The sequence below is a fragment of the Acinonyx jubatus genome, chromosome A3 (genome assembly GCF_027475565.1).
Source record: "Acinonyx jubatus isolate Ajub_Pintada_27869175 chromosome A3, VMU_Ajub_asm_v1.0, whole genome shotgun sequence".
NCBI lineage: Eukaryota > Metazoa > Chordata > Mammalia > Carnivora > Felidae > Acinonyx > Acinonyx jubatus.
Window position 1 is genome coordinate 28,847,385 of NC_069388.1, and position 15,629 is coordinate 28,863,013.

Below are 15,629 nucleotides of genomic sequence, written 5' to 3' on the forward strand. Positions count from 1 at the left end.
CATGTGACTTGATCTCAGGGTTGTGAGTTCAAGCCCCATGTTGGGTGTAGAAATTACTTAAAAACAAAATATTTTCAAAAATATATTCAATACTGTCCGCTTCTTCAAGAGATCTCAAATAAGTTTTTATTTTTGAGAGAGAGAGAGAGAGGGGGAGAAAGTATGTGTGTGGGGGGGGAGGGGCAGAGGGAGAGAGAGGGAGAGAGAGGGAGAATCGTAAGCAGACTCCACACTAAGCATGCAGCCTGATGCAGGGCTCAATCCCATGACCCTGGGATCATGACCTGAGCTGAAATCAAGAGTCGGTCACTCAACCAACTGAGCCACCCAGGTGCCCCTCAAATAGGTTTTAAAAGACCAAAGAATATATACACACACACTATGCTATGCCACTTAAATCACTTCTACCTTGTACACTTGGAGAATTCGAGTATAGAAAAATCTAGTGCTGAGGTTCTGTTGTAGCCTTCCTCTCAACATGTCTGCATAGGTATTTACGGTTAAGTGTGAATATCACTCTGAGGTTCCAAGTCACTTCATGAATCAATACCATTTCAATTTCAGGCCAAAGGGGGCATATTACACATGACTGTCTTCAGTGTGCGTGTGCCTCCGTGCGTGCATGCGTGTGTGTGTGTGTGTGTGTGTGTGTAGGGGACAGGTATGTGCCAAGGTAAGGCTGCCTGAACCACACTGGTAATGAATGTTAGAAGTCTGCTGTTGTTGGTAATACGGAAACATACAGTCTTTAAGTTCAAAGTCTTCATGGGGATTTCCTCGTAATTTTATCTGTTTAAGTCTCATTCAGAAATTTAGCTTCCTGCTCCAAAGGCCAAACACGTTGGCTACTTCATACCGAAGACCTTGGTGGGCCAGTCCACTCTGCCCAAGGGGGGTTTCGAGCAGGAGAGTGCCACTGTTCCCATGAAGCACTCCTGCGGGCCTGTGTTCAGGAGCTGCAGGTTGATGCACTGGCGGAGAATAGTGCTCGGGCTGTCCCCCACAGTGGGGGCAGACCCTGCTTCCACCCGAAGCGTTTTTCCAGTGAGACTCTGTAAGTCGGTTTGGTTTCGTATTTCTGTTTCACCATGGAAGGCAGCCAGCCCTGTATTCGTTACACCAAAAATCCTAGTAACAACACCTCAGTTTTAAAAGGTCCACCCTACTCTCGCCTTTGGATTTTCCAGAAGCAATACTCCACCTTGCTTGCTGGCATTTGTACACATGTTAAGATGAACATGCACAAGCAGGGCCCAGCGGGGATAATCCCTGGGTGGGTGTGATTTCCGGGTCAGACCCATTTAACTGTATTTTCCCCGGAGTAAGGACTTTATCTGATGTTGGAACTGGATATGGTTCCAAGGGAGCCTTGATGGTGGCAAGTATGAACTCCATGTGGCTTTGATAACATTTTTCGGACACTTGCCTTCAGACTTTGCTTCATAGTAAGCTACTATTTCATCAGTTGCAACCAGATTGCACTTTTTGCCAATTTTCTGGATATGAGCCACTCCTTCATCCATGATTGACTGGTCAGGGGTGACGCCCAAAAGAACCAAAGCCTGAGCAGCCAAGTGTACAAACTGCGTCGTCCTGCCTGTTGTCTGATCAAAGGTGTACAGGAGACCAATGTCCCCTTCATTTGGTTCATGCCTTCTCCAACAGTGGACCCCTCTCCTGGAAGCACTCCGGCTCCTCCCCCCTCGGCTGCTTGATGGACACATCACAGCCTTGGAGGCTCCCTTCAGAGGCTTCCCGAGGACCACGGGATCAGGATCTGCCCTGAGGCAAAACCCGTACATGTATTTTGTCTGTGGACAGCATAACTTTTTCAGCACTGAGTTCCTCTGTGATATACTTCTCCAAAGACTTGATCTCGTTAAGAGCTCTTGATCCTGGGGTGCCTGAGTGGTTCAGTCAGTTGAGCATCTGACTCTTGGTTCGGATCAAGTCATGCTGTCAGGGTCAGGCTGTGGGAACAGCCCCAAGTTGGGTTCCGTGCTGTGCATGGAGCCTGCATGGGATATTCTCTCTCTCTCTCTCCCTAGCTCTCTCTCTCTCCCTCTCTCTCTCCCCCCCCCGTCCCTCCCCTGCTTGTGATCTATCTCTAAAATAAATTGAATGAATGAATGAATGAATGAATAAATAAATAAATAAATAAATAAATAAATAAAAAGAGCTTCTGGATGCTGACAGAGAACCACAATTTTTTTCAAAAGATACTTTATCGGAATGGTTTTGGGGTCTCGAATCACTCGCCGACATTCAATCACAGACCATATCCCAGATACTGTGCCCTCCATTTTCTTGTCAGTCAACTTCTCTCGAACATGGGGCAGCATGGGGTGGTGGATGCTGAGGGCGTCTGTGTCCTGGACAGAAACAGGGCCAGTCAGCATCTTTAGATTCCAGTACACCAGTTTAGGAAGAAAAGGTGTCTAGGGGCCATCAGTCCGTACAGAGAAATCAGGATACTAAACAAGGTCTCCAGGGGCATAACACGGTCCTCCTCCCCATTTCCACCCTTTAGCCCTCTGTGGTTCATCCTGACATAGCAATTGGTCAGGACATCCAGAAACTTGACCAGACAAAGCATTGCAATATAGAGTCTGTAAGCTGCCATTTTGGTCTCAAAGAGCCCAACAAGCAACTAACCGCATGAAGGACGGGACCCGCCAGTGTGGGGTGTTGGCACTTTCTTTAACCGTGTTCTCATTGTAGAGGAAGTCCATTTCTTCCTCCTCCTGCAGCTTCAGGAGGTTCTGGATGAGGAAGCAATAGGTATTGTACCAAGGGAGGAGCATGTCCTTCAAGACATCATGCACCCCCTCCTCCTTAAAGCAAAGGTTTTCTGTTCTCACCACAGGGCAGTTAATCAGATACAATCTGAGGACCTAGGCACCGCATTTATGGATGATTGAAAGTGGATCCAGATAGTTCTTATTCCGTTTGCTCGCTTTTTGGCCTTCGCTTGCCAGGATGAGCCCATGCACAATCACATTCCTGAAAGGTGGCTGTCCAAAGAGAGCAGTGGCCAGCACCACCAGAGTGTAAAACCATCCTCCGGTATGGTCAATGTCTTCAGCAAGGAAGTCTGTAGAAAATGTATCCTCAGACTCCCTCTTCTTTTCAAATGGATAATGAACGGGAGCATAGGGCATGCTGCCATTCTTAAACCAACAAACACTTCAGAGGCACGACACAACAGTTTTCACAGCAGGAAGGGATGGTCTCTCTGTGGAGATCAGAGATCTTTGCTCCCAATAGTGCTTCAAGTTCTGCCATGGATCCAACGCATGCTGCCTCCTTGAAGTCATCACTGACCCACAGTGGGATAGGGGTGCCCCAGTATCTGTTTCTGGAAATTGCCCAGTCACGTGAACCCTTTAGCCAATTTCCAAGTTGCTTTTCCCATACAAACTCTGGGACCCAGTAACACAGGTCATGGTTCCTCAGCAGCTGGTCCACCCTGGGCTCCACCCACAAGGACCAGCCAGGCACTACTTGGTACATGAGGGGAGTGTCTGACCCCCAGCAGAAAGGGTCGTGGTGAGTGAGGTTGCGGGCAACAAGAAGTCAGCCTTCTTCCTCCAGGGTCCTGATGATATTTTTATCAGCCTCCTTCACATACTGTCCTGTGAAACCTGTCACTTCCGCAGTAAAACAGCCTGAAGCATCCACAGGGCAAACAGGAGGAGAGTCTTTTTTGGTTCTTAATTTTTTTCAGTTTATGTATGTTCAGAGAGAGAAAGGGAAAGAGACAGCACGAGTGGGGGAAGGGCAGAGAGAGGGGGAGAGCGAGAATCCCAAGCAGGCTCCCTCCGCACGGTGAGCACCAAGCCCGATGCGGGACTCAAACTCATTAACCGTAAGATTATGACCTGTGCCAAAACCAAGAGTCAGACACTCAGCTGACCGAACGCCCCAGGAGGAGAGTCTTTATGAATGATGTTGAAGTCCATGCTGACCTGATAGTCATCAGCACCGAAGTAAGGAGCCTGGTGTACCCCTCCAGTGCCCTCCTCCTCCTGCATAGAGCCATCAGTAAACACAGTGAAAGCACCACCAACCTTACCCCGCACAAAATAGTCAAACAGGGGCCTGTACTCCTCGCCTTTGAGATAGGTACCGGGAAATCTTGCAAGGATCTCATGGTCACTCTCCAACTTATCAAGAGCTGATACTATGGCTTCCATTAAAATGAGCAATTTTCCCCCGAAAACATCTTTAATCTTCACGCACTGCATATCTGGATTAACGCACGGGACAAGGTTACCGGGTAATGTTCAGGAAGTGGTCGTCCAGACAACCAAGGATACGTGTTCATCTTCCTCCCAAAGGAAAGTTACAAAGGTGACAGGACCTTGAACAGCCTGTATTTCTGGTGAGACTCAATGTTGGAAAGTAGGGTGTTGCCCGCGGTTAGAGAAGGTCATGACTTTCACACCTCTATCCACAAGGCCTTTCTCATAGGGTTGTGGAAAGACCCACCAGACAGATTCCATGAATTATAGATACAGCGTTTTGTAGTCAGTGTCAGAGTCGGTCCATCGGCCAAGTCTGATAACTCTGGACTTCCACTTAGTAGAGTATCTCATCACAATTGCTTGGCACTGATTGTTATGCTCTACAATTCTCGTTTTGGCTACATCCCCTGGTCCTCTGATTCCCAATATTTTATCGATATCATATTCCACAGGTAAGCCATGACAATCCCATCCAAATCTTCTGTCAACAGGAAACCCACTCTGGTGAGGATATCTGGTAACCGTATCCTTAATTGTCCCTGCAAGTATATATCCATTGTGAGGCAGTCCAGTTGCAAAAGGAAGCCCATCGTGAAATGTAAATTTTGGCCTATGTTTGATTGCTTTAAGCATGCCTGAAAACAGTTAATTTCAGAACAGTACTGCAAGATTTTTCTCTTCTTCAGCAGGAAAATTCATGTTTCCTGCAACTTGCTGAACCATTTTGTTGCTGAAGGGCCCCCGGACCAGTGCACCCCAGAAAGAGCCGAGGTGATATATTCTCCAATATTTTTGCTAATGCTATTATGGTTTTGTGCGTTTATATGGCTTAGATCATTCATTTATCTGAAATGTAGTTTTGTAAAAGGCGAAAGATAAACACCTAACCTTATTTTTTCCAAAAATATTAGCTCATTGCCCTAGCATCATTTATTATCTTTTCTTCCGGATAGGAAATCTGCCTTCACCAAACGCTACACTTGCACATATGGATTAGATCAAACCATGTGAGATTGTTGACATCTATCATCTCCCTCAGCTTTATTTTCCCAATGATCCCAGTCACTACTAGATGTCATATTACATATTTGTTTGTTTGTCTCTGTCTCTCACTTGAATGTGAGTTCAGTGAAGGCTGGAATTTTGTTATTTTTGTCAACTCCTGGCTCATAGGTATCTGCTAATCGAAATAACAAAATTTACCCTTGAACCTGTTAATATTCATGGATGAGCCTTTTAATGCTGGGCCATCCTTATATATGTTAGAAAAGCCAAGTTGGTTACGACATACTGTTCTTTAAGCACACTGCTCCCTTCTACTTACGTCTTTTGTGTCTGTGATCCTAAAAGAGCTTGGATTTCTCTTGTCCTTGTTCCTTCTCCCACCATCCAGTCTGGGCATCAGGACTGAGAAGCAGGGCTTTTAAAAAAAGAGATAGTAGGGGCGCCTGGGTGGCACAGTCGGTTAAGCGTCCGACTTCAGCCAGGTCACGATCCTCAGCTGCGACACAAACCTGTTGCACGCACAGCATCCCCTGAGGTCCTTCACATTGTCCCTGTGGGACTTGGCAGGGGGAGGGGGGCAGGGAGCCAATGTAAACGTTACGTTTATTCTACTTACTGTGCCATGAGTAATAAAGTTCTTAGTCTCTGACCCAGGAGCCTCGTCTTGGCCAGCATCCATGAAACCGTAAGAGGCCAATTAATCACTTACCAGCAGGATAAATTCAAATGCCAGACCCTGATGGTTTTGGCAGTGAGGATGGGATGCTGACAGAGACAGGGCTTTCTGGAAGAGGCAGGACCCTGTGGATGAGGCCAGGGGTTATGAAAAGATTTCCTGGCATATGTTAGTGAACCCTCTCCCCCACGTGGTGGGCAGCAGGGCAAGAGCTGCTCAAGGGAGCGTCTCACACTGGCCTACCTGTTAAGCAGTGAGAGGTAAGACTGTTAAATAAGTCACCAGAATGGTGCTTTGGTTCCCGCTTATTCTCCTCCATGCAGGAGGAAGAAGGGATTTGTTTTTTTAATGTTTATTTATTTTTGAGCAAGAGAGAGAGAGAGAGAGAGAGAGACTGAGAGTGTGAGCAGGGGAGGGGCAGAGAGCGAAGGGGACAGAGGATCCGAAGCAGTCTCCGCGCTGACAGCGGAGAGCCCAACATGGGACTCAGACTCACAAACTGTGGGATCATGACCTGAGCTGAATCAGCCGGAAGCTTAACCGACTGAGCCACCCAGGCGCCCCAGGAGGTGCAAGGGATGTTTTGATAGTGGGGCAACAGTATCCATGTGGCTACTACATCAAAAGACCCCAAAGGGCTGAAATAAACAGTGTCAGCCAGGATGTTTGAAATAGAACTTTAGGTGAACCAAAAGCAGTACAAGTTTATTTGGGTGAGCCCTGCAGGTCACCATTCAAACCCAAAGCCAACGAAAACCTTTGCTTACTGGCCCAGACCTCCTCTGTCCCTCTCTGAGCCCCGGTCCCTCTCTCCCCTCTGCTGCTTTGATGAGAAAGTATGCTTGCAACTTCTAGAGGCGAGGGCCTCAAACGTTTGTAGCTCTCTAGAATCCAGCCATCCATGGCACCACCTTACCATGTCCTATGGATAGACGCAGCAGGGGTAGCTGAAGGCAGCAAGGAATGCAGTGCACAACGGGGCGGGGGGAGGGGGCGCAAAATGCCCCTGGGGTCGGGTGCTCCCAGGACTGACACTAGAGATACACGGGGGGGGGGGGGGGGGGGGGGGGGGGCAGTGGTATGCCAACTCTAAACCCGGAAGCCAAGAGAAAATAATATCCTGCCAGCTGCCCCCACTGCTCCCCTGCAGCACTCTCTGCTCTCCCCCATCCCTCCTTCCACCCCTTCCCCAGCATTCCTTGCCACCCCCCCCCCACCCCACCCCCGCCCCTTGGAATGGCAAGGTCTCCTGCAGCTGTTGCGACAGCTCCTGATTGGCGCACAATAAACTCCTTGGTCTGTTTTCCCATAAGGTAAAAAAAAAAAAAAAATTCTTTTTCAATTGCTGGGCTCTGAGCAACGTTTGCAGTAGGGAAGGGAAATGAAAGCGGCCCCGTAGCAGGGTCCTTTGTGCCAAGTCAATGTACCGCGCGGGGGCTGCCACGGCTGAAAATATAATTGGTATTGGTGCTTGTACAGGCTTGTGCCGTGAGTGCCCCTAAGTGTCAGCGCATTTGCCCTTTCGGAGGCTACTGTTTGTCCCCAGGTGATTCCTGAGCACTCGGAATGGCCCAGAAGAAACTATAGGCTTCCAAGAGGAGAAAAGTTAACGGGAGGAATGGCCTCAACGGCCGCAATTACGCCAGAGGCCATCTTCCAGCACAACAGCGCCACCAGCCGGACGCAGTCCCAAAGTACATCGCTTTTTAAAAAAAGGAACCTAGTAACTTGTTACTGACCTATACAGGTCCTGTCACTCTCCAACCTGACATTTTGGAACAGGTCAACTTGGATTTAGTGGCTCTCAAGAGAAGGGGACAAAAATCCTTAACAGTCAAATGGAAATTCTTTATTCAAGAGCACAGCTGGCCTGGCCCTGACATTATCTGAATTGTACACGAAAGGGTGGTGGCGATCCCTCTGGGGAGAGCTCCATTCCTCACCTCATCACATGAAGCAAAGCTGCTACCTCAATGGGGCCCTCAATTCACAGAGTGTCCCCCAAGTGCCTGCCTGGTTCCCTGGTGGTTTAACTAAGCTGATACCCGATGATGTCCACATTCAACCTCGGCACTAACAATGGGGGCGCCTGGGTGGCTCAGTCGGTTAAGCGTCCGACTTCAGCTCAGGTCACGATCTCGTGGTTCATGGGTTCAAGCCCCACTTTGGACTCTGTGCTGACAGCTCAGAGCCTGGAGCCTGCTTCAGACTCTGTGTCCCCCTCTCTCTCTGCCCTTCCCGTGTTCATGCTATGTCTGTCTGTCTCTCTCAAAAACAAATAAACATTAAAAGAAAAAAAGAATCAGAAGTATGCATGGTCATTCTGCTCAATGTGCAGAACTCAAGGCAGTGCTGATAGCCCCGGCTAATACTTCCCGTGATGAGGCCAGGTACATTTTTACTGCCTTTTGTGTTGTCAATGGGCTGGCTGTCTTGTCTGCAAGACCGGCCGATCGAAGACGTTTTTCTTGGGAGCTGCAAACCGTGGAAACAAATTTATCTGCCAATCAGACAGCCTGGGTCATTCAGAGAGATGCCCACAGTCAGGACCCTTCTCTGGTATGACCAACCAGAATCAGCCTGTTGATCCAGCCTTCAGTGGCCATACCACTGCCTGGATCCATCGTTGCACCAAACATGGTGACACATCCACCGCTGTGGACAGAGCGCAAAGTAAAGACTTATATCTTTCTGATGAAGAAGCCACCGCTACATACCAGCTTTGGGATGCCTCCCCAAAGTTGGACTGTCTGTCTTACAGTAAAGAGGCTGTACTGCATGGGGCATCGCTCCTGCCTGCTCTTGGATGATTGACCACCTCAGACCTTTGACCCCCCTCTCTGGACTCTCACTGGTGCCTCACTGCTGTGGGCAGATTTTCAGGTTCTAGTCTGAGCAGGAGACTGGCCACACCACTGTGGCCCTTGTAACTAAGCCATGCCAACTTTTTGGCTTTTCACACCATCCACAGTCTGACAAGGCTGCCTCTTTGTTGCAAAAGCCACCCAACCCTGGGTGTTCGTCAAGGTATTTGCTGGCCACGCCATCCTCCCTACCATCTGCAGCCATTCCATAGCTGGGGGCACTGGAATGGCCTCCTCAAAAATAAACTCAGCTTCTGACTGCCTACCTCATCTCCTTTTGGTCCACACACTTCAGTGAGACAGTGTGGTCACTGCACGCAGTTGTCCCCAGACAGGAATCCTCCTTCGGCCATTTCTTAGGTAACGATCGGGACAAGAGGGGTGGATTCTATAGACCTTTTCTGGAGATTTGAGATTCTGACTAATCCTGGGCATAGACGGTGCTTCCTTTTTTCCTCCAACAATAACCCCAGGCCAGTCTAGCCGGTACAGCCTCCAGTTGTCAGCCTGGCAAAGGAGGCCTAGGGGATTCAAACTTCATTCTGATTTAGCCACCTGGATTCTCCTGATGGATGTACACGATCCCAGGTCACAAAGGTAATGACCACTCGGTTGAGTACACTGCTTGCCCAGTCCCCCTACGCTGGCCCACAGAAGCCAAGGCGGGAGATATAATAGGTCTCTGTACATTTTGTCGCACTCACCCCTGGCCCCTCCAGATAAAAGGTGTGAATAGGGAAAGACTGGAGAAGAGGTGAAGGTGTAGCTATTGGCATGGGGCACACTCCTCCCATAGCCACGGAGGCCTGGTGGCACCCAGATGCCAGTGGGAGCAGGGAGGGAGGGATGATTAACATTCTCTTTGTCCCCCAAATCCTGGCAAAACCATCACCTGCTTGATAGGAGTTAAGCTTCAGCCAGAAACCTGACCCACCTGGCTTTGTCATCCTGTCCGCCTGCCATGGAAACAGGAAATATGTAGGCAGGGATGGTCCCAGACTATGCGGCTGTGCCCTTTGTCACCAATGGCAGCTCCTGAATACGGAAGCCCCCCCTGCCCCCGCCGCCCTGTACTTGTACAAACACACCATCCAGCCCACCCCTGTTGCACTTTGACTGGTACAAGTGGGCAGAATTTCCCTGTCACCCGAGTGGTCTTGGTTCATATGTGGCGGATGAGGCTGTACCTCCTTGGTGACACTGCCCATGTGGCTCAAGCAAAGCAGTGTAATGATGGCACAAATCAGAATGCACCGCCAATCTTGAATTGGAGTGGCATGTGAGTCTTCAAGGCATATGTTTGTATGTGGGCCATGGAATCTCTCCGTCAGAGATGGGATTGCTTTTTGGCCCATCCACTGCCTCTTATACTTATTGGCAGTGATAGCAGAAATCAGCAGATTAGTCCAAAACTCACTTGTGAGAATTTTAATGGATAATGGCCCGGGTTTAGACTCTATCCTAACTGTCTGGAGTAAGACCTACTGATTCCCTTGGGACTGATTCACTGGTGACTGGATCTGGGACCCTCGGTGGCAAGTTTGAAGCTAATACTTTTAGGGTTGCCTCATCTTGATGCTGGAAGTTCTATAGATAGTAGCCTTAATTAGATTCTGTATGAGACAGATGGAGCAGATTTGGTCCCAGTCTCTGTTGATCAAACTAATCAGAGTGGCGGATGGAGTGGCATATTCATGTGAACATTCGAGTCAGCCAATCATGCACAGGGTCGATGGTTGGGAGAGGCAAACCACATCGGCCCTGGGCACCGCTGTACATTTTTTACTGGGCATGTCAAGAATATAAGGCCCCGACCACTCCATCTGGGCTATTTCTTAGGGTTGGGTGTGTCCGGTAACCTTGAGGAATGAAGCCCTATCTCTAAGACAAAGAGCTTGCTTATTGCCTTCTGCAAAAGAGGCAGCTTCCCCATTCTCATGTTCCCCAGACGCAACAGCCCCCAGAGGGCTCCTCCATGTGCCCCTGTGGGACTTGGAGGGCGAGGGAACTGATGCAAACGTGATGCTTTTGAACTTGCTGTGCTGTGAGCAATAAAGTTCTCTGTCTCTGCTCCAGGAGTCGTGCGTCTTCTGGCAGCATCCGTTAACAGGTTGACATTAACGTCCGGTAACAGGTTAACTTATCAGCTTGAAAGTAGGGCAAGATCAAATGCCAAATACTCACATGTAGTGAGGTGAAAGGGAATAAATGGTCACTGCTAGAAAGGGCCTTGGGAGAAAGGCTGACCTTGGGTGTTATCTCAGTCTGCTCAGGCTGCCGTGACAAAATACCATGGACTAGGGGCTTAAATAGCAGACATTTCTTTTCTTACGTGCTGGAGGCTGGGAAGTCCAAGATGAAGGTGCCAGCCAATTCATTTCCTGGTGAGGACTCTCTTCCCGGCTTGCAGATGGCTGGCTACTCACTGTCATCACATGGTAGGGAAAGAGCTCTCCCTTCCTCTTCTCACAAGGCCACCAACCCTACCAGCAGCACTAGGAAAACTACCCAGAAATGGGAAAACTCTTACCCGTGACACATGGATAAAATCCCGCAGATGTAACAATGAGTAAAAGCCAGATACAAGAAACCCACCCAGCGCATGATGCCATTTAGATGAACTCCAAAGATGGAGAAAATTCGTTTACGGTGCTGGAAGTCAGGATGGGAATGCAAGCTGGTGCGGCCACTCTGGAAAACAGTATGGAGGTTCCTCAAAAAACTCAACATAGAACGACCCTACGACCCAGCAATTGCACTGCTAGGCATTTATCCACGGGATACAGGTGTGCTGTTTTGAAGGGACACATGCACCCCCATGTGTATAGCAGCACTATCCACAATAGCCAAGGCATGGAAAGAGCCCAAATGTCCCTCGATGGATGAATGGATAAAGAAGATGTGGTATATATATATATATATATATATATATATATATATATATATACACGATGGAGTATTACTCGGCCATCAAAAAGAATGAAATCTTGCCATTTGCAACTACGTGGATGGAACTAGAGGGTATTAGGCTAAGTGAAATTAGTCAGAGAAAGACAAATATCATATGACTTCACTCATATGAGGACTTTAAGACACAGAACAGGTGAACATAAGGAAAGGGAGACAAAATAATATGAAAACAGGGAGGGGGACAAAACAGAAGAGATTCATAAATCTGGAGAACAAACGGGGTTAATGGAGGGGTTGTGGGAGGGGGGATGGGCTAAATGGGTAAGGGGCACTAAGGAATCTACTCCTGAAATCATTGTTGCACTAGATGCTACCTAATTTGGATGTAAATTAAAAAAAAATAAAATTAATAAAAAAAAATAGAAGTCAGGAGAGGGGCATGCATTGATGGGGTGGAGGTTCCAGAGAGGTTGCTGGGGTGTGGAAAAGGGCTTGTATCTTAATCTGAACAGGGGTTATATGGGTATATATGTGCAAAAAAAAAATTATCGAGTGTATGTGTAAAATTACTGTGTTAGACTATAATTTTTTTAAAAAATCAACCTTTTTTGAAAACCTAAAAAAAAAAAAAAAGGTGGGCATTGAGCCAAATTGATCACCCACATACCTTTCACCTAATCTGAAGTGACGTCGCCAGTAAAAACTGCCCACAGGCAGCCTGACCCAGAACATGGAGTCCCCTTGTCCGCCATTCTTGTTCAAGGGGAAGCTTGTATCACTGGGGCCCACACCAGGGCGCTTTACTTCTGCTTGCCTGGGCTCTGGAGAACTTCTTGTGTGCGTCTCTTCCCAACACGTTCAGGAACATTAGTAGTTTGAAACTAGCCATGGTGGAAACATACCTCATGAAAACTGGCAAATGTGGGGCGCCTGGGTGGCTCGGTCGGTTAAGCGTCCAGCTTTGGCTCAAGTCATGATCTCATGGTCCATGAGTTCGAGCCCTGCACTGGGCTCTGTGCTGACCGCTCAGAGCCTGGAACCTGCCTCAGAGTCTATGTCTCCCTCTCTTTGCCCACCACCCCCCCCCCCCTCTAGTGCTATCTCTCTCTTTCAAAAATAAATAAACATTAAAAAAAATTTTTGAAAAAAGAAGAAAAGAAAATCAGCAGATGCTACAAATCAGGTTTATTTTTTGAGAGGCGGTTGTGAAACACTTAACTATCGCACCAATGGACCCTCAGCACCCCAGGCTTACCCAGGAAGTGACTGACGCTAAGGATAATTAGGTGATAATATTTAATTATATTAACTATAATGATAATTAGGCAAGAGTATTGCCTACTCGAGTCTCCAGACCCCAAGTCCTTTTCACTGTGTGGTGCATTCCAAGGACCTGGCTCCCATTGGCCAAGTGGCCATCGAAGGTTAAAAGGGAGAGACCTTGATGCTTTCTACCTCAGGAATGGGTCCGGGTGACAGGGCAGGGCTGGGGGACAGGTGGTGGGTGTACTAAGCCCATCTATTTGGAGCACTCTGTGGGACCCCCACATACCTAGTTAGTCATGAGTTCCTGACCTGTACCTCCCAGACAAGTATTCATTACACAAGTATTCGTGTGCTAGGCACTATTCTGAACAGTATGGACACCAGAGAAGAGGCAAACCACCTCCCCCCACCCCCATCAGCAAGAGCTACAGGTCAGTAAGTGACAGCACTTTTTCATTAAGACATATCTCTCTTCTGTTCCTCTCATTCCCCCTTGATCTGCCTTAGTTTAGGCCTTTATAATCATTTACCTGCACAGTTCCTACCCAGCTCCAGGTCCTATGGGAAGATGTAGGTTCAGGGGAGCCTGAAGCTCATAAAACCAAAGGGGATTTTGCTCTTTCAGAAGAAAAATACAAACTGGGGCGCCCAGTCGGTTAAACATCCCACTTCAGCTCAGGTCATGATTTCACGATTCATGAGTTCGAGCTCCACATCCGGCTCTGTGGTGACAGCTCGGAGCCTGGAGCCTGCTTCAGATTCTATGTCTCCCTCTCTCTCTGCCCCTCCTGCTTGTGCTCTCTCTCTCTCAAAGATCAATAAACATAAAAAAATTTTTAAAGAAATATATAAACTTATGAAAACACAATTATATATAACCATGGGAATGCACTGCAAGGAGCCTTCAAAGGGCCTTGGCAGGGGCCTGTGTGGATGAGGGTCCCTGAGGCTTAAGCCTCCTGGAGAATTGGCCTTTGCCGGGCCATCTCCCCACTTCACCCAGGACAAGGTGAAAAACAGCCTCTTCCCACCTCCCCTCCTCCCTTACCCTACCCTGCTTTATCTCAGAAACGATGGCTTCCTTTCCTGTTGACCCCACAGCCATCAGAAAAGGAATTTTATCTTGACCCACAAGTAAATATATATATATCACACACATATGCTTTTATTTCTGATTTTCCACCACTGCCTGTGGATAGCTAAGGGGCAGGCCTCCAGGGACAGTGTTGGATGTTGCTACAGCATTAGTTTGGAAATCTGCAGGTCCCAGGGCCTTCTCTGAAAGCTTCTGGATGAACAAAGCACATCTTGCTGCACCAGGTAAAACAGTCCCCTTCCTCTGCCTCAATGAGGGTGAGACTAGTTGTCTTTGAGATGGTTCGTGACTGGTAGGGGTGTGGACAACCAGGAAAATTGAGGGGACATGCAATCTGTCTTTTAGCCCAGAAATTGGAGATGGGAGCTCAACTCCTCTGCCAGAGTGTTGACTCCAATTGTGTATTATTCAACACTCAGTAACTCAACCTAGATTCGGGAGTGGGAGGGATCCCAAGGCAAGACAAACACCTGTAGTGTGGGTCTTTCCCCTGGCAACAGGGGAAGTCAGCCAGGAGGAAGGCTGAGAGCCGGGGCATACCCACAAGGAAACCTTCTGGAATGGCCCCAGGCATTTTCTTTTTCTTCACGGAACACGCGAACAACCGTATTTAGTGGATGCTTTAGTATGTTTACTCTGTCCCTCTGTTAATTCCTATCAGAAAACTTGACCTTGAAGTGGATCCAAGTGCCTGAATCTCCTGGGCCTCCAGGGGGCGCTGCGGCCCAACACTCAGCCTGGCCTGGAGCCTTGTGCCTAAGGCACCACCTGGGATCGGTTGTCTGTGGTGCAGCCCCCTTTTGGAGAGAGGGAGGGGGGAGGGGGAGAGAGAGAGAGACAGAGAGTTAGTTTTGATTTTTGAAATACTGTTTTAAGGCCCAGACCTACAGGAAAAATGCTCTGCTCTCCTGCATCCCCTGGGATGCTCCAGGTGCTCCACCTTGAAGCCCGTACTGCAAATCCACGCGTTCAGCTCTACTGGCCTTTACAGATGCTGTCCTGGTCTCAGGCTCAGGCCCTTCTTCTGTACTGGCCCCAGTACTTGCCCCTGCATCTTTACAGCCCAGGTCACTCACTCTGCAGTGACACCGAGTGTTCGTTCACAAGGCTCTCGCCGCCACACCGTGGTGCCCATGAAGCACAAGACAGAAAAACACACCCGGAATTCCAAGAAACAGACTTCCTGAATCTAAAGCAGAGACACTTACCTCCAACCACAAGGACTGACTCAGACTTTCCTCGCTGGCCTTCCATTTACTGGCCCAACTGATAACCGTCATCACCCAGAGGCCTTGCCCCTTGGTGCAGTGGCTCTAACCCAGAAGCCTTTCTCTGGGCTGCAGGACCTGGGAAGCCTCAGACACCATCCTGGTTGGTTTCTTTCTAGTCCATGTGGTTAATAATAGAAACCCATACAAGTCAGGAGCCCATCCAACCTGGTCTTAGCTCAGTGCCATTAACAGTCCCTTTCTGCCCCGGGTTAACTCTGAGCACCCATACCCCAACCCTACTTTGGGAAGAGTCTTCTAGAGCCGTGAAGATCTGCAACAGCCAAGCCCTTCAAC

General features: G+C 48.5%; 1 pseudogene; it reads right to left on the reverse strand.

Moving 5' to 3' along the window:
- Positions 1–706: 706 nt before the first annotated feature.
- LOC106980137 (isoleucine--tRNA ligase, cytoplasmic-like) lies at positions 707–4,973 on the reverse strand (annotated as a pseudogene).
- Positions 4,974–15,629: the final 10,656 nt, after the last annotated feature.